The sequence below is a fragment of the Melanotaenia boesemani genome, chromosome 23 (genome assembly GCF_017639745.1).
Source record: "Melanotaenia boesemani isolate fMelBoe1 chromosome 23, fMelBoe1.pri, whole genome shotgun sequence".
NCBI lineage: Eukaryota > Metazoa > Chordata > Actinopteri > Atheriniformes > Melanotaeniidae > Melanotaenia > Melanotaenia boesemani.
The window spans coordinates 7,104,789-7,132,190 of NC_055704.1; positions in this window are offsets into that span (position 1 = coordinate 7,104,789).

The window sequence follows — 27,402 nt, forward strand, 5'->3', positions numbered from 1 at the left end:
TGATGTCAGAGGAGAATGGGCAGACTGGTTGGAGATGATAGAAAGGTAACAGGAAGCCAAATAAGCACTGGTTCAAACCAAAGTCTGCAGAATATCATCTCTGACCACACAACACGTCCAACCTTGAAGCAGATGGGCTACAGCAGCAGAAGACCACACCGGGTGCCTCCTGTCAGCTAAGAACAGGAAACTGAGGCTACAATTCACACACACTCACCAACACTGGACAATAGAAGATGGAGAAACATTGCTGGTCTGATGAGTCTCCATTTCAGCTCCACATTCAGATGCTAGGCTCAGAATTTGGTGGACACATCATGAAAACATGGATCCATCCTGCCTTGGATCAACGCTTCAGGCTGCTGCTGGTGTAATGGTGTGGGGGATATTTTCTTGGCCCACTTTGGCCCCTTAGTACCATCATGGTCTGGTTTAACCTCCACAGCCTACCTGGGTATTGTTGCTGACCATGTCCATCCCTTTATGACCACAGTGTAGCATCTTCTGATGCTACTTCCAGCAGGATAATGCACCATGTCACAAAGCTCAGATCATCTCCACCTGCTTTCTAGAACATGACGATGAGTTCACTGGACTCCAATGGCCTTCAGTCACCAGATCTCAATCCAGTAGAGCAGCTTTGGGATGTGGTGGAACGGGAGATTCTCATCATGGATGCAGCCGACAAACCTGCAGCAACTGTGTGATGCTGTCATGTCAATATGGAGCAAAACCTCTGAGGAATGTTTCCAACACCTTGTTCAATCTATGACACCAAGAATTAAGGCAGTTCAAGTGGAAAAATGGGTCCAACCTGGTACTAGTAAGGTGGACTTGATGAAGTGGCTGGCAAGAGTAATATTCATGTCCAGAAATTTCTATTAAATTTATTGATAGAAAAAGCAACGATGACCTTGAGCTGTACAACCTACCAACCCTATGCTCATTTTTATCTAGTGTGCCTTAAAACGAGGAATACATTGGGAGTGATGGTTCACTGTAAAAAAATGAATACTAAAGTTTTCAGAACAACACGAAGTAAAGCATGAGACTGAAAGATGAATTTTAGAATATGAGCACCTCATTTAGATGTATTTTGACCTTGTCTGGTCTACCTTTTTAGATTTTGTGTACTTAAACCACTGACACCTGTTGATAGTTATACAATAGCTGGATAAGATCTAACCCTCAAGACCCTGAACAAGAAAAGGCAGCTACAGTATAAAGATAGATGGATAGCAGTCTTATTCCTATTTAGACTGTTGTTTAATGGCTGTCTGGTTAAATTTGATCATTTCCCCTGAACTCAGACATTATTATGGATGAATACACTTTGAAAGGGGTGAACAGAGGTGACAATTTGCAACTAGCCTCTGTATATGTCCTCCCAACTCAGATGGGCTGTTCCAACATCAAACTGACCACATCTCCTTTAGTCAGCTTTTCTGTTTCTCCCCATATTTCTTCTGGCCAAATGCCATTTGCAAACTGCCAGATTGTCAGTCTTGGCTTAGGCTTGGCTGATTTTTATTTAGCCACAAATAACAAACTAGAAGGTCAGTCTAGCAGCTTAACAGCCTGTTTAGAAGCAATGTGAGGCTGTACTCAGACAAAGCAGTGCCACAGCTCAGTCAACATCCTAACATCCAATCTTGTCATCCAAGATTAAATAGATATCTATTGCTAGGTTTGCTAGCAGGTTTCCATCTCGGTAAAGGATTATCCAAATATATTCAAGTCCATCTAATGTGTTTTCTATGTTGTATTGTGTATAAAATATCGATGAGAAAAAAAATTGCATTCTGTTTTTGTTTGCATTTTAAATGACGTCCCAACGTTTTTGGGAACAGGGGTTAGAAAAGCAACATTGAAGTCTACGTGTAGCCTTAGGCATTTGAAGAGTTTGGAATCTGGCTTGAATGCATATTTGGCATCAATATTCTTAGTCTATAATTTAGAAATTTTCAACTCTTTTAATGTTTGATAGAAATAAAATAAATTGGCGACTAATATAGGCTTTTGATTTGTCCCAAAATATTCCTTTTAGGAGGAATAAAAGTTTAGATTTGGGAAAACAAAACACAAACCCTTAAATATAATTTTTTTCTGCTGAATTTTTAAATTAAAATGATGTACAGGTAGTATTTGAGGTGCACTAAATTCAGGATATCTTTCTTGTAGCAGCTTCAATGCTTGTTATGTTCACCAACTTAGCTCTATTACCAGGCTAACAATTGGTAACTACCAAATGTTAATGGCACTGAAACTCATTAAAGTTAATTTTCTGGACACATTCTCGAGCAATGTGAAGCATTTTATGCCAATCCATTCAGTAGTTTTATAGATAGGACAGCTAATAAAACTGATTTAGTGCCCCCCTTTCCCTCACTCTGATTAAAACAATCACAATCTGAATTAGCTGCATTAGCATGCTAACACCTGAAAAATAACTAAAATTTACTGAAATTTCTGTACGTAATGTTATGACAATCCATTCACTATTTTAAAGATGGCATAGCTAACAACACTTGGTTTACCAACAGTCATTCTGAATGACTGAAATTCTCATCACTATCTATGTGCATGCTGCGTTAGCATGCTAACATTAAAAGTTGGCATTGAAAAGTACTGAACAGATTACAATTTCCACCAAATATTGATGCTAATTTAAAATCATGAAAGCTAGGAGTCAGTCCATGGAAAACTGATGACTGCACAAAAATGTAAAACTATATACTGACTGGTTTAAAAAAAAAAAAAAAAACAAGCATACTGGGCAAATTACAATTTCCAAAAAAATACTAATGTTACATTAAAATTAGGAGCTAATGAAAGCTACAGGTCTCTATCGGCAACCCCTTTTAGTCATGCTGATGGACAGAAACTGTAGCCATCATCTTAGTTTGCTGTAATAGCATATCAACATTTGGGAAAGTAGCTCTAGAAATACTGGGTAGAATAAAGCAAGGCTTCATTTAAAAATTTTGGACCCCGTGAAAGCAATGAGTCATTCTCTGTACCACCAAACTGTGATCATGCATATCATGTTTACTGCACAAGCATGCTAACATTTGGAAAGTAGCATTAAAATACTGAACAGATTAAATTTTCCAAAAATGTTGTGATGTTCAGATAAAGTAAGGAAAGACAGAGTCATTCCATGGGGAACAAATATCCCTTAAACATATCATCTCACAGATCGTTTAGCCAATAAATCTCATTTAGCTCCCTCTCCTGGTCATTCTGATTGAATGTTTTCATCATGTACAGAAGTGTGTGTCAACCAGGCCGTCATGATTAAAATTGTGTTGGTTGAAATATGTGTGTTCAAGTATGTGTATATAAATATATATATGTAAAAAATGTGTGTGTGTGTGTGTGTGTGTGTGTGTGTGTGTGTGTGTGTGTGTGTGTGTGTGTGGTAGCTGGACAAATCAGCATTAAATCTTGTAAGGAAGTGTGGATGAGAGCACTGGTCCTCTGCCTGAGGACACACATACTGTTAATTTAATCATCCACCAGCTGAAACTTCACACACATCCTCTCATCCGGGCATCCAGATGCAGCTGGGTCCATTTGGAGTGGAACATCCCATAATGAGGGTGTGTCCGTTTCCATGGTAATAAATAATATGGAGCTTTTGGACAAAACTTAATTCAAAAATATTGCTGAATGTCATCAGGGAATCAGGGAGTGAGACCAACTGCAAGGCCAGAGGAGTGAGTGCCAGAAGGATTTTTCTGCTTTCAGTCGCTCTACTTTCCATCGTCCTGCTTCTATTTCTGTAGCTTTTCTCCATTTTCTTCCTACTGTTTTCTGTATTTTGCAAACAATTGATAACTAATTATCTTTGTCTGCTTTACAAAAATTAGCAGTTAATTGACAAACTCAACCAGTAATTGAAAAACTGGGAGCAGATAGATCAGCCAGCAGCTGTGTCTGGATAATGCTGGATAATGATAATACTTTTTTAATTGTCTTGGTTTGTTGCCAAGACTCTTGGCTCCTACATGTCGCCTTTGTCTTAAATAATTAAAACCACATTTTCTAACAATATGAAGCAGTTATCTCTGCTCCAAGTCCAGCAGAAAAAATAAAATTAGGAATGGGAAACTTTTAGAACTTGTTGACTACTTTAATAGAGCTTGTTGACTTTAGAAAGCCTGTTGTCTCCTTATATAGTATCCCATCTCAACCTGGGTCAACCACCTTGATCGTTATCCAGGTTACAATTGCTTTCAACCTATGTGGAAGATCTAAAACAGGTGAATCAGTTTTGTTTCGCCCTGCTTGCAGCTTCAAAGGAGCGTTGTGAGTTTTGTAACTCACTTGCATTCACACTGGTGCTGTTTGGTCCGCTCCAAATGAACCCTGGTTAACTTCCATGTACAGTATGGTTCGTTTGGTGGCATGTGAATGCTCATTAGCACTATAGGCAGACCAAAAAAGCAAATTCTGGTCTGTTTGAAAATCAGGGACCACAGTTCACTTGCAGCTGAGTTTGGTTCACTTGCAGTATGAAAGCAATCAGACTGTCCAGTGAACCAAAGAGAGGAAGTGACGTAGGACGTGTCAGAGCGCAACATGCTGGATAACCTGCTGCCTCTTCTGCTGCTCGTAAGATTTTTGTGAAAACTGTATTTGGTTTAAATACCAAAGTAAAAACAAACTGCATAAATTTATAGTTACTATTGGTTTTCAGTCCTGGCTATTTAATGAGCCAGATTTTCATGATCATGGTTTATGTTACATGTTCTGGGTTTATGTTATTGGTTTCTTGTATTTAGGGTTATGTTAGTCCTGTGTTGCCTTGTTTCCTTCTCATTAGTTCACATGGTCTGATTTGCTCATTCACTTTACCTGTGTCTAGTTTGTCCTTTGGTGTATTTGAGTCCATTGCTTCTGTTTGTTGTTTGCTGTTGCTGAGTTTAGTTTCACTTTATTACAACATTGTATCTGCACCAGTCTGCCTCCCCCCTCCTTAAGCCTGCACTTCATGTCCATGACACCATGACACTTCTTGCTTTTTCCTTCTTGGTCAGTGGTTGCTTTACCCTTAGTGAGCAGTTTTTGTGACTGAAGGACATTGTGCAGGCAGTTTGGTCTGCTGTAGTAATGCACAGTGTGAAGTAAACTAAAACAAAGGAAGGTGAAAAACTTCTTTGCATTGCCCACCCAAGTCCCTGCACTATCTTGGTGTGAATGTGCTTTTACACTCACCAGCCATTTTATAATATCAGCCTTGCTAGTACTGGGTTGGGCCTCTTTTTGCTTTCAGTAATGCCTTAATTCTTGGTGTCATGGATTCAACAAGGTGTTAGAAACTCAGAGATTTTGGAAACTCCTGGGTCCATTTTCACACAAAAGCATCACACAATTGCTGCAATGTGTATACAAAACACACCTTTTTTTTTAACTCTGATACGCCAGTTGGTGTCTTCTCTGAGCAAAGATTTGTTTATACATATGACCGGTAAGCCGGTAGGGCAGCACCTGATGGTCTGCCATCTTGATACCACAGCCACCGGCAAGGGACAAATAGCAGGAATCCCTGCGAGCCAGCACACATCGAGACGCGAGAGAAAAAGATAAACAAAAGCGGCTTACTACACCTGCATGTTGGAAAATATGTTAAATTGTTATTTACAAAAATGCAGGGCCATGCATATGGCATGCAAACGCCAGTTTTCAGCTGCGGTAAAGCCGAACTAAAAGCTGGTGGGAAAGTTTTCTAAGCCGGCTTTTACTTTTAATGTGACAAAAAGCCAGCTTCCCTATCGAGATCTGTTCCCCCTCACACAGAGGAACCATTTCTGACAGTTTGATAGGATGCTGTTGGAATATTTATGAAATCATGAACCTCTTCACCTGAGTGAACACTCCGTGAACTATCGGATCACATGCTTTCATCGGTGTTGTTGAGGCTTTTTGAGACATGGCAGCTCCCGTTGAGAGGCGCTAGAATTTACTATTCATTAGAATGTGACACAAGATTTCAACGTTAGATGGCAGTAATTCTTACACAATGTCCCTTTAAAGTGCTCTATGTTAACAGAATGCATCTTGAAGACAAGACATAAGTGCAATGTACATGAACATAGAAATAATAAAAAAAAATAACACAAACAAACATATCAATAAATAAATAACAATTATTAACGTGTGTTGTGTCTTGAGTTTGTTATCTGAACTACACTTACATTAAAGAGTCACTAGCATAGAAAGCAGTTTGGCATTGGCACAGATTTGTCAAGTTTTTCCAGGGTGCAGCCCACATTCTCAGCTCTGCTGCTCATCCCACAAATGTATTTTCTTTGTACAGACTTTCTAACCGTATACTGTTTATTCCTTAGAAGCATTGTTACCACCAAGAAAAAATCCACCAAACACCACTGTTCTAGTTTTTGTGCTAAGGTATCCCCTCAATGTACTTCAGGTGAAATGCAACAGAAAAAACTACAAACTGCTTTATTTTATGCATTCAGTCCTTTTCCACTGGATTTAACATTTGCTATCCAAAAAGAGAATACAAGCTGGCTGGTTTCCATGGTTACAACCAAAGAATGAATTAAACCTTTTTTTTTTTTATCACAATCAGCCTTCAGATTATTCTGGGCTTTTCTTGGTTTTCTTTTTATGTTTTCAGCGCGTGAATCACTTTAATAATATTTTCATTATTCATATTTTGAGATTTTTTTATTTAGTTGTTTTATGGAGGCTTCTGAGCCTCCCTCTGTTCTTATGAATAATACATCTATGTAGTTCCAACATCTAGTTTTAATGGGGTTTCATCAATCTGTATTTTATATGCCATAAACGTGAAGTACAGCTCTTGTTTCTGTCTTTTGTGAGGACTGCAGCCTACTAAAATAGGAAGTTCATATGATAATATATGTTCTACTGCTGCTAATGTAGCTGTATCCGATAACCACATGGTTCTTTGTGTTTACTTTCTTATTATGCCATGCTACTGATAAAAAGTGCAGGTAACAAACAGATAAAATGAAACTACAGATTAAAAAATGGTCTAAAGGATTTCTTTTCTAAGAGATTTGTGTCCTTAAAGCAGCTTTGAGATGATGTGAGCAGCTGTGGTCAGAGACCTACTGCTGGCATGCTGACCTCCTAATGTCAAAAGGACAGGAAGGAGACATTTTTCATCTTCACTGCGTTGTTGCAGGAGTGTGTGGCTTACCCAAACCGTGAGAGGATTGTGCCCTACATCTAAACATGTGTTCTCTCTGTGGATCCAGGTTCTCTTTCATGGTCTTAGCTATTTTCTAGTCCACCAAAGAGGTCACTGTTTACTTTCCTGACCGACCATCTTAACTCATGTTTTGTCTTGTAATGATAATTCATTTCATCTATGAAATGCTTTAACCTGTCTTTGTGAGAGCTTAGAGTGATTATCCTCACGCTTGACTGAATGCTGCTTTGATTCTGCTGTTCTGGACCCTGATAAGAGCCTTGAAACAGAAGCCTCAAGCAGTACAAAAACAAATGGATTGAAGTTGTGCAGATTTGCTCTATTTCCCACAGTTTAAGTGGATTTTAATTTGAGTGTGTTTACTCTGTTTGTTAATGTTTATTGAACTTGAACATAGTCATTTTGCTGTGGTAAGTTATGTTTTCATTTAATTATTTCTTGTAGCTTGAGGGCGTTGATTTCATACAACTAATCCACCAAAACTCCAAACATGTACAGCCATGAAAGTATAGTTTGTAAACATGACATATCCCATGATCCAGCAGCTTGCAGAAGCTCCTAAAGCAGCAATACCTAGATATAATGGATTTGCCTCAGTTCATAGAGGTTTGCAGCATTTGTTTCTCCACAGCATTTCAGTCCGGTTGAGGTCTGGACTTGACTGGATCATGTCAACATCTGGTTAACATGAGAAATAACCATGTTTACACACATTCTGAACTATGTATGTTCTTTGAACCACATGTGGGTTAAGTGACGTGATGAATCCGAGAAAAGACTCAAAAAAATGGTAACAGCAAAACAGAACTGAATTTTGGCAGATACAATGTGCTCAAAACTCTGAAAGAGTTAATGATTATTGAGTAACCTTTTTTTTTTAATGGTCCTGTCCAGCATGGTAGCAGCAGAATGATGGTCTGGCTGCTGTGTTGGACCAAACCAATTAGCTTTACCAAGGGGGGTTTCATGGGTATGAGACTCCTCTTTGTAGCCTGATTTATTTATTTATTTATTTTGAATTATGGAATTTAATCTTGCTCGACCTGATGGAGGGAACAGAAAAAAGGGAGAATGGTGAAAAAAAATGAAAATAGGAAAGTTGAAAGAAGAAAGAGGAGACAAAAATACAATAGGTAGAAGGCAATGAGCCTTCAATCCAACCTAACACCAGACAACCAACTGTTACCTGTACAGAAACACAACAGAGAATTTCCTACAGCTTTTACAGGAAACCAAAGCTGACAATCATCAGTGGTTCCTAATAAAAATAAAAAAAAAAGATAAATAAATAAAAAAATAAAGAAACTAACAAAAATGTATCACAACAACAACCCAAGTACCAGAAACATACACACACACACACACAAAAACCCAAACAAAAGTAGCTTTTAGCCCAGTTACCACCGGGTGTGTGTGGGCCATGTTACGGATGCGCCGCGGCCTCTGCAGCTATTCGCAGCCATTTTTATTCAATGGCTTAGTTCACACCGGGCGCCTTGTCACTGCTCACCGCTAAACATTCGCACCAAGTCTATTTTTGGTGGAATATGCATCCAGAACTCATCAAACTCAGCAGTTCAGATGGGGCAGACAGGAAATCTGACACAGGAGCAAAGTAAAAGCTTCTGGTAATTTTCAAAATAAAAGCCCCTGTGCAGATTTGCGCTCGCTGAACCATGTAAACATTACATCATTAATCAGTCAGGGTGTCTCAGTTTTTTGTTTTTTTTTTTCATCATGGACAACACATTTATCCTGGAAATGGAGAATCACAAGATTTTCCAATTCTCCTGTGATTTCGGGATCTTGCAGATCCAGCTAAACAGACTGCTCTCGCAGGCGCTCTGCATCTGACACACACCATGGAGGTCAGAACAAAACCACTCCATAGCCATAACACACACACCTGATGGGAATTGGGGGTTAGTATGGACCATTCTCACTGATATCACACTGTTCCTTTACGCCGCCATGTTGTGTGGGAAAAATCTATCTGGGACCTGCTCCCATTACTATTAACTGTTTCTCATCAGGAATGGACTTTACACTTTCCAAACCAGTTCAGACCTTGTGTGGTCAGGCCAGACAAAAATATTTTAAACAAAAATGTGCACTTGTTGGTTCTCAAAATCCAACTGATGAGAATATTGCTACTCAATTTACCTTACCTTGACATTTACAACTAGTCAATTCCCAGTGACACTTCACAGCAGCAGAATTAAAGGCATTCAAGTGAGATTAGAGTCTTATAGATATTTCATGGCAGGATGGGTATCAGACCTTTAGCAGTGGAAAGTGCCAAAAACAAAGTATTTCCTTTTGATGTCAAAGCCGAGTAAGAAAACAGCAGATGCAGATCACATTAATAAGATAATTTCCTGTTGAATGAACAAGAATATCTGTTCAAGAATTAAACAAATGAACAAGACCATTTTTAAAAACTTTAATGCAATTTGAACTCTTTACCTCTATCATCTTTCAAACTTTTCCAGATCATCCTTTTGCCTTCTTTTCTCAGGAGTGTAGACAAACACAAAGATGGACGGGGCATAGGCTGGGGACAACGGGTTTACTTAAGGGAAAACAAAATTAGCCTCAATAACATGTCTGTTAACAACAGACCTACATGAAGTGTCTGGTCCCGGGGCGCAATAGCGTTAAACCACTGCAGTTTACTGCATTTTAATAACGTATTTTCTTTCCTTTTTCATAAATAAAGTATAGTATAGTATTCAAAATTAGAGCAGCCCACCATAAGTAGACTTTGAAAGTATATGAAACAAATTTTTTGATAAACTTACCACCAACAAAGTGATCGCTACACAGCTGAGAGACAGTTTCCAATTATGTCGTTTGATGGCAGCAACACATTTAGCTCATAGTTCAAGGTCAGCAAGCAGTTTGTAAAATTAAATCCCATTCTTGGGATGTGGATTGGAACACCTAAAGGCACAACACTGATGTACTATTTTTTTTAATGCAAAAAAGCTAGCTGTAGCAGCTGAGCTGGCTAGCAGTATGCTTGCTTTGTTTATCTTTTGTCCAGCTACGAACGTTGCCAACGTCCAAGTCACGTGATCAGTGACGAAAGCTGAGAATGGTCTATACAAACCCACTGGACAACTCAGTGACTGTGTCAGCATACAGAGTAGGATGACTGATCAGAGATGAGTATGATCGTGCAAATGCAACCGCACCTCTAAAGAGGCCAGAGGCAGAATCAGGCAGTCCAGAGACCCAAGTGATCAGCAGCATGAACTCCAGCCAGAAGGCCCCAGCCAAAGTCCCCCAGGTCATGGGGTACAGGCCCCGGCGGCCAAGATCGTCAGCCACCGACCTCGCTGGGACCAGCCATCCAGGGCAGCCAGTGCACAGGGCCCAGGGCCTCAGAGCATTGCTGATGTCGTTATTCCTTTTCATTGTATTAACACAAACTGATATTTGCCTAAATTTAATACATGTTCTCTTTATTATGACCTGATCCACAAAGCTTTAGAATTGGACGTGTTCTTTTTGCTTTACATAAATGAATGACAGCATTTTATCTGAGCTCAACAGCTTTATTTGGTAACTACAGCCACGTCATCCAAACCTTTAATTTTGATGAATCAGTTAGAGCACACACCCAGAAGTCTTTCCAGCATTCATGCATTCATATAGGTCTGCAACGCCACTGTTTTTAATGGAGGACTTTTACCAAGGCAGTGCAGACAGGCAGGCAGGATGAACTTAATTTAGATGAAGCTTTATTTAACAAGGTTTGTCCCACTGGAGCTGAAGTCATGCAGGGAAGGAGACAGAGAGAGGTCTAAAGGTCAGAGGTGGTCACGGAGCAATGAGCATCGTAACAGGGAGGCTGCATATAATGTGACTGTGCTCAGCTGCTCTTTCCGTCCCCCTAGTTATTTACTTCAGCCAGGAATTCAATGGTTCTGATCCTCTTTGACAGACATAATCTAACATTTTTCTTGTTATTGTGAAACCAGCTTTCTTTTAGTGTGGTAAAGACTTGGCATGAGGCCATTATTTAGGTACTTTAAGAGCTTTTTTATTACCTCTTGAGTTTTTAAACAGGGTTTATATTTGTGAGTTTAGGCTTTTTGCTATGAGTTTTCTTCTATCAAGTCTCTTCAGTCAAGTCAAAAACCAACGCAGGCAAATCCAAGTTGAAATTAATAAGTCCAAAGGCTTAAACTTTTAATTTCATGTCATTGAAATCAGAGTTTGCTCTGAAAATATGTTTTGAAAATATGTTTTGAAAATAACTCTCTCAATTCCCAAACAAACTGATTATGTGCCCCTGTAAAAACACTCCATTTAGGTGAAACAATTTCCTTAAATTACCAACACCTGTAGCTCTGAGGTGCTGGGTTGGCCACTCCCTAACTTCTAGCCTGTAATATGGGTTCAAACTCAGAACAATGTTAAACATGAGTAGAACAACAGATGCCACACACACATGAAAAAAATAAAGTCTAAATAAATAGGGACAAGTGGTGAACAACTACAGGTTCACCCACTTTGTCACAAGGTGAAAGACTCGTGTGGTCACAAAGATTCTGCAAACAAGTCATATTATTTGATCAGATGAGACCAGACTCAATTTTTTTCTTTTGTTGTGGAGTACAGAAGAAAGCAAGTGTGAATCTCACTTTGCTTCCAGTGTGTTAAATGATGTGTGAATACATAGAAGAAGAAAAAGCACAGCAGATATGCTGTTAAGTGCAATCATATAAACCCACTAGTCACTTTATTATGCAGAAGTAACCATCAGAAGATGCTACACTGTGGTCATAAAGGGAAACACTAACCCTACCATCTGAACGTGGAGCTGAAACGGAGACTTGTTGCCTTTCTATCATCTTCAACCAGTCTGCCCATTCTCCTCTGAACTTTCACAAGACAATTTGGTCCAGACAACTGCTGCTCACTGGATATTTTCTCTTTTTCAGACCATTCTCTATAAAGCCTAGAGATGGTTGTGTATGAAAATCCCAGTAGATCAACAGTTTCTGAAATACCAGTCCAACAACCATGCTGCATTCAAAGTCTCTTAAATCCTCTTTCTTCCTCATTCTGATGCTCAGTTTGAACTTCAGCAAGTCGTCTTCATCATGTCTACATGACTGAACACACTGAGTTGCTGCCATGTGATTGGCAGCTTAGATATTTGTGTTTAAAAGTAAACAAGCTGACCATTTATATCTACCTCTTTTGACTAATATTTGTCTAATTTTCCTGTTTCCATCAGTCTTCTGCCTCAAATGGCTACTATCTGACTTTTTAAATACCCCCTTTAATATGAAACCATGCTGCTGCTCCAGCATTTGTTGACGTTTTTGTTTCTGTTTCAGAGGGAAGGAGACATGCCAGAATAAATATTATGTGCTTTTGTATTCACCATGGACATGGGTATGTCCCAGGGGAGGAAGCGTCACCTTTAGCACTTGCGGTGGAAGCTGACAAGTCATTAGCAGGACAAACAATCACCCACATATAAATCCGCACCAGCACACTGCACACATGAACACACTTTCACCGCCAGCGGGGTCAAAAGGGGTCGCATAAAGTGACACTATAATAAGTCTCTGTCAGCCTGATCAATGAGTACACACACACAAACACACATTCACAGAGAATACCAACAAATAGATGCGTACAGTGAATGCTAATTAGCTAACAGGCTAAACGAGGCACTGATCCCGTTTACTGTGCACAATATGAGTTTAACTCTCTCTCTTCTCATGTTAACAAGTTTGTTTTTGCATGTGCCGACTCGTTTATCAGAGCGAGAGGGGTGCGCAAACATGAATTAATCAACTTCTGTTTGTTTCAGCACAATTAGTGATTGAATCAATTCCTGCCTCCACAGGATGGAGAGGGGAGGAGGAGGAGGGGAGAAGGGGGAGAGATTAAAAGGAAAAAAATACCAAAAGGGGAGAGAGAACTGAGACTGGATTATTAAAAGGCAAGGAGGGAAATGAACATACATTAAAGGAAATGACAGCTAGAGGAAAGGCAAGGACAAAAGTAAATAGGAGGAAATTAAATTAAAAGAAATAATTGGGAAAGAGACCAAATAGAAGTGAGAAGAAGAGATGAAAAGAAGCAAAAATTGAAAGGATATTGAGAAATAAAAACAAACTAAACCAAAACCAAACATAAGAGAAAAACAGTGAAACAACAGAAGAAGGGAAATTATGTTAAATAGGGTAAATCATAAAAGGACCTTATGTTTTGTTAAATACCTATTAAATAAAGTTGAATGTTTAAATTTTTAATATAATTCCTCCTTATATAATAGCCTCTTCCTAAGATAGAAACAAAGTTTAAGGTTTCTATTGTGGATTGCTTCAATTTATTACCTTTTTGAGTCCTTAGGGGACAAAAATGTCCTCTCCTAAAATCTGCCATAAAAATATTATAGATTCATATTTTGTCCACTTTTTTTCATAAATATTTTAATCAACTTCAGTTCTTGTCAAAACTAATGTGCAATCATTCACATTATTTTAACCTTTTAAATGCATCTGATTACATGGTGTCACTGTTTTTATGAAAATATTTTCATAAATTAAGCCATTTTCCATATAATACATATTGAAGAACATTTTTTCATTTAAGTATTAGCCTTAAAATATACTATCAGTTAGTAACAACACTTATTTTGATGCATTTTTCGATTCAGAGTTTAAGGTTACCACCCTTTTGGGTCCTTAGCAAAGAAAAAAGTCCTCTAACAAAAACAACTATAAAAACATTACAGACATTACAGACAAAACATTTTACACAGTGACTAGGTTCAACCATTCCTACATTTCTGACACACTCTCAATCCACTTTATTAAGTCCACCTGTTCAATGACTTAATCGTCTAATCAGCCAATCACATGGCAGCAACTCTACATCTAGACATGGTGAAGACAACTTACTGAAGTTCAAAATGAGCATCAGAATGAGAGAGAAAGAGAATTTAAGTGACTTTGAACGTGGCATGGTTGTTGGTCTGAGTATTTCAGAAACTACGAATGCACTGTGATTTTTACAAGCAACCAAGGTGTTACGATCCTCTTTCAAAATCTAGGGTGTTTGGGTCGCTAACAAAAACAAGGCCGGACAGAACGTAAATATATAACAATAATTTCATTATATGCATAAATAATATGCAACAAAGGATATCCTAATCTATGTTATATATTCCGGCTACAAATAAAAGAAATCTAATAAACAAAAGTGTCCTTAACTTGCGGTTTTAACAGTTAACAATTACTACTAATAGTTACAGAAAGGAAACTTAACCCTTTAAGCCCGAGGGTTTTTGGAGGTGTGGTTTGCCTGAACAGACCTACCCAAATTAAATCAACAATAACTCTGTAATTTTTAGGTCAATATACATAAGCGTGGTCTCAATGGATAGGTAAGACCCTATGGAATATAAATCCAGTGTCAGAAACATTGTGAATGTTAATATGCCTGTGCAAATTGTCATAAACCATAGGTAAAAAAAAAATATCCTCAGCAATGTTTTTTTTGTTTTTTTGTACACAGGTGAAAACATCATGACAGAAATCATTCTGTGCATAGAGATACCACTGCATGGATTCAGCAACTCCTTGACTACAACTGTACAAAGTTTCATGAGAATAGAACAAAGCTCATAGCTTTTATGCAGGTTTTAGTGTGGATAGTACCAGGCGGACTCTCCATTTGGCCACTTGGATACGCAAACTGTGCCAAATTGTGCTGTTTCTGTATTTCCTCCAGAACTTCCAACACGGTGTATTTGGTTCTTTGTAATTTCTTGGACATGTTCATGGCTTTTATCCTTCGTTCTAAATGGATAAAAAGTTATGATGAAGCAAAGAAATGAACGCTGTTCGATATTCGCTCTTTCCGGTGCTCCCACGTGCGTAACTGCAGCAAAATGGCAATGATGCTCCTTTGTTTACGCGCAAGCATTTATACCTGACAGATAAAGTGTCGTTCAAGTGTAAGATATCACTGGAAAGCTTGTAAGATGTAGAATTCGACCAAACTTTATTTACACTTCCAAGACCCACAACAAGACAACAAAATGGCTGTGAATGGGAGCATATGACATGTTAGCACATGACGCCGTTTCACCATTATGGATTACTACGTTGTGAGTTTTGGTCGAAGAACAATGTGGATAGACTGAAAATGACCACAAAAAGGTAAGGAAATAAAAAATAGCACTTTTTGTGAGAATAGCTTTGGGATTTGGTGCTGTATTTGATGATAAATATGCTATCTGATAAGGCTGCTGTGATATGCAACGGTTAGCTTTGTGTTTGTTTTGAGACTGACGTGAGGTTCTTGACGAATATCTTTTTATGCTTGGTATCATATGAAAGTACAGCTTTTCTAGTTTCATTTGATACCCAATATGTTCTGGTGGAGTGAACGGATCACGCGTTGTGTTGCATTTTGTTTCGGGTGTTACTGGTTATGGTGGCGCTGTTGTTTGTGTCATACGTATTTTAAAGTTGTTATTAAACAAATTCTTTGTTGACCAAATGCACTTGAAGAGTTGATTTAGTGGCATTGGGTATTCTTCTTTAAGACACATTATAAATAAAATATCCTTACATCACTAAAGTAACTTTTTTACACACATGAACTTGTGTTTACACCTGTTGGACCCACCGGTGGGTCCGTCGGGCTTAACAGGTTAACCAAAATATCCCAAACAAACTTAAAGTTTAAAGTTAAAACGTTAAAGTAAACGTTAAGTTAAAGTTAAAAAGCTACTCACAGAAGGTGAGAGCGTCTACTATACAAAACTACAACTCAAAAGCTACTCACAAAAAGGTGAGAGCGTCTCTACTCAATACCAACTCAAAAGGCACAATTGTGCACACAATCAAAAGGACAGGAATTCAGCTCACAAAACCACACAGGTATTCTATCACACAAAGTCCAGCGTCTACTCTCCAAAACCCAGCCTGGCAAACTATGGTCCTGATGGAACACAGCTGCCCCGATTGCAGGTGCTTCCTCCTTTTTTGAAGTCCCTAGTGACTCTTCGGATTGGTTGTCGAAGAGGAAGGCGGGGACAGCGTCATCATCCAGCTGGCACAGTGTAGATGGAGCCTAATCAAGCGGCGGCGAACCACTACAAGATGCAGAGGGAGGGGCGTCTCCTGCTGGAACTGCCTCCAATCCCCAAGACGCAACCAGGCAGCAACACTTCCATAATTATGACCACAGGCTGTAGACCTGGGGTCGTAACACCCCATCCTTAAGTTTCAGATCCCTGAAACCCTTAATGGTGCTCCTTCTACAATAAACACACATGTTAACACTTTTACGCATGTTGACAGTAATATCAAACAATGTAGATGGCCTCAGCCACCTGTCATTAGGGTGCCACAACACGGGACCGGGCATCAGCAAACACATTCTCTTTACTTTTCTTGTGGTGTATTTCCAGGTGGTACTCCTGTGCAATGAGTGCCCATCGCATAAGCCTATGATTCTGGTTATACATTTTAGCTAGGAAAGTTAGCAGGTTGTGGTTGGTGTAGACTACTATAGGTACAGGTGAGGAACCCACATAAACACTGAAGTGTTGAAGTGCGAGCAGCAGCGACAGGGTCTCTTTCTCGATAGTGGAATACGGCAGCTGGTGCCGGCTGAATTTCCGGGACATCACTGGCATCAATTTCCAGCTTGAAGGGTGTTAGGAAGTTGGGAGCAGCCAACACTGGCGCATGCTGAAGAAGAGCTCGGGCACTGTCAAATGCATGCTGGCATTCATCCGTCCACACAAAATCACATTTTGAACTTAATAGGTTCGTCAATGGAGCAACGACAGTGGCAAAGTTCCTGCAGAACTGTCTATAAAAACCAGTCATTCCTAAGAATCGACGTAAGGCTTTTCATCCACCTAGAATGGGAAACTGGCAGATGGCCTCTACCTTGGCCTCAAGAGGGCGCACTACTCCACGTCCAACTTGGTGGCCCAGATAAGAGACTGTGGCTTCCCCAAACTCACATTTAGCTAAGTTGAGTGTCATGTTAGGCAAGGCAAGGCAAGGCAGTTTATTTGTATAGCACATTTCATGTACAGGACAATTCAAAGTGCTTTACATAAAACAAAGATATTACAGATATTTAGAATAGTAAAAGGCATCAACAGATAATCAACACATAATCACAATAAAATAATAAATTACATTAAAATGATTAAAAGCAAGATAAGTTAAAAAAAGTTACCGTGCAGATTTCATGCATAGGCACATGAGAAAAGAAATGTTTTTAACCTGGATTTAAAAATGTCTACATTTGGGGAAAGTTTAATCTCCACTGGCAGTTTGTTCCATTTGTTTGCAGCATAACAGCTAAATGCTGCTTCTCCATGTTTAGTCTGGACTCTGATCTGGACTAGTTGACCAGAGTCTTTGGACATAAGAGCTCTGCTAGGTTTATATTCTCTGAACATATCACAGATGTATTCTGGGCCTAAACCATTCTGGGATTTGTAAACAAGCAGAAGGGTTTTCAAATCTATTCTGTGACTGACTGGAAGCCAGTGTAAAGATTTCAAAACTGGTGTGATGTGTTCAGATCTCTTAGTCCTGGTTAAAACTCTAGCAGCAGCATTCTGGATGAGCTGCAGATGTTTAATGCTCTTTTTAGGAAGTCCTGTTAAAAGACCATTACAGTAATCCAGTCTACTGGAGATGAATGCATGGATGAGTTTCTCTTGGTCTTTCTGGGAAACTAAACTTTTAATTCTGTTGATGTTTCTGAGCTGGTAAAAAGCTGTCTTAGTGACAGCTTTGATGTGGCTGCTGAAAGTCAGATCTGAGTCTATCAACACTCCCAGGTTACGAACTTGGTTGGTGATTTTAAGAGCCCGAGTCTCCAGGTGTTTGCCAATGCTGACCCTCTTCTCTTTGCTACCAAACAGAATAATCTCAATTTTGTCTTCATTTAATTGTAGAAAATTCTCCCTCATCCAGGTGTTTATTTGCTCCAGACACTGACACATTAAGTCTATTGGACTGCAGTCATCTGGTGACAGAGACACATAAAGTTGTGTATCATCTGCATAACTTTTTAACACTTTATTTTTATGTTTCCAGGAATTTATAAACAGAGCAGTAAATAACATGTTACGGAGATACAAGATTTTCCTGGCATCGTACCATTTATCCAAAATAAAAACAAACTTATCAAAATAAAACAGACAGAACAAAAAAACAACAAAAGCACACAAGTAAAAAAAAAAACAAAAAACAAAAAAAAACAAATAGTAAATAAATAAATAGCTAGGGGAGGGGCAGGGGATTATAAACCTGAATATAAATATTCACAATAATTCCTGATCATTCAAATTGAGTATATGTTGTCAACTCCCTTTGCCAAGTAAGAATTCCACTTTTCCCAAAGAACATCACATTTATCCTTCTGGAGCCTCAGGCTCAGAGTCATACATTCCATACTTTGTATATACCTGATTATAGTTATCCATTGGCTAATAGTGGGGGGATCCTTACTAAGCCACTGTCTTGTTATGGCCTTTTTACTTGTTACCATAAAAATCTTAAGGAGGTATCTATCGTTCTTGGGTAGGCTAGGGTCAATATACCCCAAGTAAAGTGAAATACATGTGAAGTCAATACTGTAACCCAGAACGTCTGCAATGATGGTATGGACATCCTCCCAAAAGGACTTAATAACAGGGCAATTCCAAAATATATGTGAATGATCTGCTGGGGAGTGTCCACATCCCCTCCAACATTGAAGTTGGGCTCCAGTTTGTTTACTAATTTGCTTTGGGGTTAAAAAAAATCTTGCAAAGTTTTTCCATGAGAAGTCTCTCCAGGTCTGTGAAACAGTAGTTGTAATCTGTGTGTTAATTATATTTATCCATTGCTCTGGAGAGATTGCTAATCCCAGCTCCTCTTCCCATTTTACCTTTATGTAAGTAGTTGAGTGGCCCCTGAGATCAATTATATGCCTATATAGTTGACCTATAATTTTTCTAGATAATTTTTTATTGTAGGCACTGATAAACATTTGTGTGATACCTGATAAGTTTTTTGGGATATGCCCTTTCATGTTTTTATCAAAGTAATGTCTAAGTTGAAGATATCTATAAAAATCTTGTCTAATCAGACCAAATCTTTCTGACATTGTCTTGAAGTCTATGAAATCCTGATCTTCTACCATTAAACACAATGCTGTAATTCCCTGTCTTTCCCACTGGACCGCACCTCCGGCAGCTATAGCCAGTTTAAAAACTGGGTCATATACTGGCCAAGTCAAGATCAGGATTTCTCTCTGAATTTTAAGTTGCCTTACTGTTCTAAACCAGATATCAATAGAAAAATTAACCAGTTGGCTCTCAATATCACAGTATTTGGCCGCCTGTGGACATCCCAGCAAACTCTGCAAGGGTCTTTCCAATAAAGACAACTCCAGAACTTTCCATTTTGTCCAAATTTCTTGGTTGCACCAAAGCATAAGAGGTCTGATCTGTGCTGCTAGATAATAATCTTTTAGGCTTGGTAGGCCCATCCCTCCTTTTAATTTAGGTAATTGCAGTGTTTTATATCTCACCCTTGGGGTCTTACCACTCCAAATAAACCGGGAGATTACTTTGTCCCATTCACTAAACTGAATGTCAGATATATAAATCGGTAAAGACTGGAATAAATAAAGGAGTCTGGGTAAGACGTTTGTTTTTATCACCCTAACTCTACTCCCAATGTCCAGGGGTAAATGAGCCCATCTATCAAGGTCCTCTTTTATTACTTTGCTAACGTTTACATAATTTTCAGAATACAGCTGATTATTATCTTTTGTTAGATTTACTCCTAAGTACTTAATGACTGAGGAGTCCCAATTAAAATTGTATTTGTTTTTTAAAGCTGATGAGGGGATGAAGTTAAATGTCAAAGATTGAGTTTTATTAATATTTAGAGTATAGCCTGACAAGATTCCATATCTCTCCAACAGGTCCATTAATCTGGGAACTCCCAGTTCTGGATTCTTTAAACTTACTAGTACGTCGTCCGCATAAAGGCATATTTTATATTCTACATCTCTTACTATGATACCCTCTAAGGTTGGGTCCTGCCTTATGGCTTGAGCAAGTGGTTCAATAAATAAATTAAATAGAACAGGGCTTACTGGACAGCCCTGGCGGCAGCCACGTTGCAGATATATAGGTTTAGAGAGGCCCCCATTTACTTTAATTCTAGCTATAGGGGCGGTGTACAAAGTTCTTATATTCTGAATAAATTTTCCATGAAAACCGAATTTGCCCATAACTTTATAGAGGAAATCCCATCCCACTGAATCAAAAGCCTTTTCTGCATCCAAGCTCAGTAGTATAGCCCCTTGTTTTCCTCTTTGTATATGTTCAATAATGTGAAGTGTCCTTCTAATATTATCATGAGTCTGCCTACCTTTAATAAAACCCGACTGGTCTTCATCAATCAAGGAGGGCATAAATTCCTCAATTCTTTTCGTTAGAATGGATGCATATATTTTATAATCTTGGTTCAAAACACTAATAGGTCTATATGCACCACATTCAGTTAGGTCCTTACCCTCCTTCGGAATCAACGAGATTGCAGCCTCCCTCCAAGAAGGAGGGAGAACACCTTCACGAAGTGTATAATTAAAACTCCTCTGTAGTAACGGTATTAGCTGCTCCCTGAATGATCGGTACCATTCTCCCGGGAATCCATCAGTCCCCGGTGACTTACCTAACCTCAAAGAGGAAATGGCCCTATCAATTTCCGCTGTTGTTATATCTTTCATTAGTTTTTCATTTTGTAGTTTACCAAGGGAGGGCAAATCACATTGATCTAAAAATTCCTCAATCTTGCCTAGATCTAGTGTTGTGGGTTGGGTATACAAAGCCTGGTAAAATTTTTCAAATACTTTTTGAATTCCCTCTAGTTTATAAATCATCTTTTTAGTAGCAGGGTCCTTGATTTTATACACTGTATTTTCTGAATGCTGTTTTCGTAGTCTCCAAGCTTGGCAGCTTTGCTGCCTGCCTCATAATATCTTTGTTTTAAGAATCTAAGTTTCTTTTCCACTTCATCACAGTAAAACTTGTCTATTTCCTGTTTGATCGGTCTCATTTGTTGGAGAAGTAATGGATCTTTTTTTATACTATGTTGTTGCTCTAAAACCAGAAGTTGTTTTTGCAGGTCTATGAGTCTCTGATATCTTACTTTCCTAATAAAGGCGCTTTCTGATATAATTTTCCCCCGCAATACTGCCTTAGCAGCATCCCATAATATTACTGGGTTTACATTCCCATCATCATTGTCCTCCAGATATGAGTTGAACTCCTTTTTTATTTTTTCCCTAAAGTCAGGACTATTTAAAATGCTGATATTTAGTCTCCATGTTGTTATTTTATCTTTAGTGTCCAGATGTAATTTTAAATGGACAGGGGAGTGATCTGAAAGATCCCTCTGACTTATCTCGCATTCTTTCACCCTGTGTCTCTCAGAATTAAACATAAATAGATAGTCAATCCTTGAGTAACCGTTGTGACGGCCTGAGTAAAATGTGTATTGTCTTTCATGGGTATGAAGGTCTCTCCAAACATCTATCAGACTGAGATCCTGCATCCTTCTTTTGATCCATCTTTCGATGCTAGTATTTGTCCTTTTTGGGTTACTTGTGTCACACTCAGAACTCATGATTATATTGAAATCACCCCCACATATCAAAATACCGGTGGAGTGCGATACAATTAATTGAAATAACTTTGTGAAGAAGGATTTATTGCTACCTGAAGGTGCATAGACATTCAACAGTGTTACCTCTTTGTTATCTAGTTTTCCTTTTACCATAATAAACCTACCCTCTTTGTCCTTAATTTCTGACAAAAACTCAAAGTGGGCGGAATTAGACAAGAGAATAGCTACACCCCTTTTACGTCCCCTTTTAAATGATGAATAATAAGTATGTCTAAAGCCCATTTTCTTTATCTTTTCGTGCTCTTGATCTGTTAGGTGAGTTTCTTGCCAGAATATAACCTCTGCCTTTTCCTTCTTTATCTTGGATACTATTTTCCCCCTCTTGATGGGACTAGTCAAACCATTCACGTTGAAAGTGACAATCTTATATTCTTTGTTATGCATTTATATTTCGATCAATACCAGACAACCGCTCCCGTATCCCCACAAACAACATACAACCCCTACATATAATAAACTCAATAGAGTAACAACAAAAGAAAAAAAAACAACAGAAACAACAATCTAAACACTGGGCTTCCATCAAAGAGGTTATCCATGAACCTCTTGTATAGGGGGATATTCCCACCACTAAGTGGGGGGGCCCCCTTAAACTGTCTCTGCGGGTGACTTTCATTCAGATTATAGACTGACCACCTCAGTTTTAAAATTAAGAAGGCTAACATCAATAAACCAGTGTATTTAGCATGCTAACATATCGCAGTTCAACACATGATAGTAACTACAAATACCTTTAGAAGGTGTAGCATGCTCTCAGTGTCCTCTACTGGGTGAAAGAAGAAACTTAAAGTGGATTATCCGTCTTCTGGGACCGGTTCGGAACTTCGATTGAACCTGCGGAGTTTTTCTCGTATCTTTTGTTGATATTCGCTTCCGACTCGTCGTCGGTTGCTCTTAACTTTTTCCCAGCGGGTACTTTGCTGCGGTAGATCTCTCCTTCTGCTCTCCGGTCCCGGTGGGATCTGGAAACCCCTCGCCCGTAGATCCTCAGAGGCTTGTGTTGCGCTCTCATAGGTGACAGCGCCCGTATCCAAAAAAACTCGCATCTTTGTCATTGGGGTGTGGAATCTAATTCCTTTTTCTTTCAATATTTTCTTAATGATCGAGTATTCTCTGCTTTTATCCATCACGTCTGTTGCGTAGTCATGGTCGAAGAACACCCGTTTCCCATCCATAGTTATTTTCTTCCTCCATGCCGCACCAATTACTCTCTCCTTGGTGGTATATTTTAAAAATCTCACCAACGTCGAGCGTGGCGATGCAGAATTGGCAGGTCTTGGTCCAGGAACCCTGTGTGCTCGTTCTATGCCCAGCTCGGTCAGCCCAATGCTGTCACCCAATTCAGTTTTCAAAAAGTCCTCCACAAAAAGAAGCATAGATGTTCCCTCAGCTCCCTCCTTAAGACCATATATCCGGATATTATTACGACGGGAATAGCCCTCAAGATCAATGATTTTAGATTTAAGCTCCAACTGAGCTCTCTGCATCTGCTCCAATGCCTCCTGCACCTCCAAATGAAAAGTTTCCACCTCAGATATACGGTGTTCGGCTTCATTAAGTCTTAGGAGGCTGGCCTCTATTTTCTCCATGTTTTCTTCCATCTTTCGATTAATATCGGCTCTCAATTCACCAAGCTGTTTTTTAACATCCGCTTGCATGCCAACCTGCAATTCTGAGAGCTGTTTAGCCATATTATCCTGCAGACCCGACATTGCTTTAGCCATGGTTTTATCAATGGTGTCGCGGATAGAGGCTAACGTCACCGCTTCAGCTAGCATAGCCCCGTCATTGTTAGTTGGATCTTCCACTTCAGCGTCCTTCTTTTTGCTTCTTAATGCCATGCTAGAACAGTTTCTCCCCCTGGTATTAAAACTTGTCATATAACTCCTGATCATCTGCATAACTTTGATAACTAATGCTATAGTTCTGTAATATTTTACCCAAAGGGAGCATATACAAGTTGAACAGAAGAGGTCCAAGGACTGACCCCTGGGGGACTCCACAAGTCATGGCCACTCGCTCGGATTCATAGCTGCCGATCGTAACAAAATAACTCCGGCCTTCTAAATAGGACCTGAACCAGTTAAGGACCGCTCCAGAAAGTCCAACCCAGTTTTCCAGCCTATGCAACAGGATTCTGTGATCTACAGTATCAAACGCAGCACTGAGATCCAACAGAACCAGGACTGATACTTGATCAGAATCAGTATTCAACCTAATGTCATTTAACACTTTGACCAGAGCTGTTTCAGTGCTGTGATGAGGTCGGAAGCCGGACTGAAATTTATCAAGATTTCCACTTTCATTTAAAAAGTCATGAAGCTGGTGAAATACAACTTTTTCAATAATCTTGGAAATAAAAGAGAGGTTAGAGACAGGTCTATAGTTGTTCATTATAGAGGCGTCTAGAGTCCTTTTCTTTAGGAGTGGCTTAATAGCAGCTATCTTTAGTGACTTGGGAAAAATGCCTGATGCCAGTGAGCTGTTAACTATCACTAGGAGATCACTTTCTACTGAGGTAAAAACTGTTTTTAAAAAGTCGGATGGTATCATGTCCAGAGTGCATGTTGTTGATTTTAAATGCCAAACTGTTTCTTGTAGGACTTTTAAATTCACCATTTTAAATTGCGACATGACAGCAAAATTGTTTCCGGGTTTTAGGCACAGACTAATTTTCTTGTGTGACTGTGTGGAATTAATATTTTGCCTAATTGTTTTAATTTTTTTGGCTAAAAAAGTTTGCAAATTGATTGCATTTCTCAGTGGAAAGGAGCTCAGGGCTTATCTGTTTAGGAGGATTAGTAAGTTTTTCAATCATAGCAAACAGAGTGCGAGAATTGTTGACATTCCTGTTAATCATTTCAGATAAATGCAGCTCTCTGGCCTTGCACAGCTCATTGTTATAGTTACGCAGGCTTTGTTTGTACAACTCATAGTGAATTTGAAGTTTATTTTTCCGCCATTTCCGCTCAGTTTTTCTGCATTCTCTTTTTAGGCTGGTAACCACAGTGGTGTTTCTCCATGGTGTTTTCTGTTTGCTCAAGTTGCTCTTGATTCTTATCGGTGCAACAGCGTCCATTACATTCAAGATTTTCAGATTGAAATGATCCAGGAGTCCATCAACTGACTTTGCACTGGTTGTTGGTAACATAGCTATGGCCTCCACAAACTTAGCACTTGTTCTTTCATTAATGTACCTCTTCCTAACGGAGAAGCAGGTTGGTTGAACATTCTGAGTGATCAGTAAATCAAACAAAATACAAAAATGGTCAGACAAGGCCAAGTCAGTGACAGCTACAGAAAAAATTTCCACACCCTTTGAAATAACCAGGTCCAGAATGTGACCTCGAATATGGGTCGGTTCTTTTACATGTTGCCACAAACCAAACATGTCAAATATGGAACAAAATTCCTTGACATTACCATCCGTCATGTTATCTATGTGAATGTTAAAATCCCCAGTTAAGATGAAATGGTTAAAATCAGTAGAGATAACCGACAATAATTCAGAAAATTCATCAATAAAATTTGCACAATGTCCTGGACGTCTGTAGATGATTAGAAATAAAATTTTAGGAATGCTCCTTAAAATAAAACTAAGATATTCAAAAGAAGTAGAATGATGAAATTTCTTTACACTGGAATGAATCTTTAAATAAGGCAGCTTCTCCTCCCCCTTTCCTCCCGTTTCGACATTTATTCATAAAACTAAAATGAGGGGGTGCTGTTTCATTAAGAACTGTAGCACTTGTGTCTTCTGTTAACCATGTTTCTGTCAGAAAAAGAAAATCTAAACTGTGAGAAATGATGAAGTCATTAACTAACAGTGACTTGTTGGACAGAGATCTAACATTTAGTACAGCTAGTTTTATGAAGTTTACACTAGTCTCTGTTGTATTCTGAGTTATACAAGGTACAGTTAACAGATTAGATCGATTCACCCCACAAACTGACCGTGTTCGATTCCTTATTTTACTAACTAACACAGGAATCCTACTGGGTCCAGGCTTGATCTCAGAACAGCTGTCAGCAGTAGCAAAACTACAGCAAGGACCCTGAACGCATCATGGCATGTTATCTTTGTTGTGAATTCTGCTGCTCTGGGAATCTCCTGCACATCCTCCCGTGCCCTGGTCTGCCAGGACAGATGATCTAAGAGGAGGATGAGGAGGGGGAGGAGGGGGAGCCCTGTATTTCTTGGTAGATGGTGGTCGCTGGGGTTCAGAACTGGATAGAGACATCCTTTTAAGACCTTGGGTGATGTGGAGAAGAGGGTCTGGTGAGGGGGGAGAGCTGGGAGTTGATCGCTTCTCTGCTGTGTCCTTCGCTCTTATCTGTACACTCATGTTTGGGTTTGCCGTCCCAACAGCATGACGCAAGTGTGCACCAAGTAATCTGCATCCAGTTAGATTTGGATGCAGACCATCAGGTCTGAATCGCTCCTTACAGTTCCAAAAGATATTCAAGTTATCAATGAACTTTATTCCATGGGTGATACATGCGTTTGATAACCATGTGTTCAGGCCAAGAAGTCTACTCAAAAGTTCAATTCCTTTACCAGCTGTAGTAATGGGTCCTGAAATGTAAACATGGTGTGCTCCCAATTGACACAGTCTCTCCAACAGCAGAGAAAAGTCTTTTTTCAGGATCTCAGAGCCAATTTTCCTCCTCAGAATATCAAAAGACCCTCTGTGGACAATAATCTTCATACCATCTGAATGTGAAGACAGAATGGTCGGCAACATCTCTGTCAGTTCCCTGACTGATGTATCAAAAAGTGTTAAATTTTCCGTCTTTGCCATCTTCACATGCTGTGTTATGGAGTCCCCAATCAGAATTGTGTCTATTTGTTTTTGTGTGGAGGTGCCGATAGCTTCTCTAGTCCTCCTGTTTGTGGAATTTTGGCCTCTCCTCCTGGTCTGGTTAGCCCTGGGCTGAGTTTTAGGGCTATTTCTTGAATTTTGATATATCCTTGCATTTCATTCATCATCATTCATTTTATTATGACTCAACACATCATATTTATTATGCAGTGAGACTTCAGGTGGTGGAGTGAGTGCTGGAGCTTTAAATTTCCTGCTGGATTTACCTCTGCTGCGAACAACATCAGACCAGGTTCTTGCTGGGGTTGATGACTTTGGTCTGGCACCAACAGTGTTCCAGAAGGAGAGATCAGTCTGATGGTCCGGTTTGGGATTTTCCTCAGCTATTCCAATGTCATTTAAACACATCCAGGGAAGTGTATCAGCCAGGTCTGTAGCAGGATGCTCCACATTCGACATGCCTTCGCGTATGAAGATGTGACTCAATCCATTTGACAACTCAGTAGCATGTACAGAAGCTACTACAGAGTCAATAAATTCTTCATTCACACGAATGTCTTGCAATGTTTCAATCCTCTTCTCCAACTGTGTTATCCTCAAAGAAAGTTGCTCA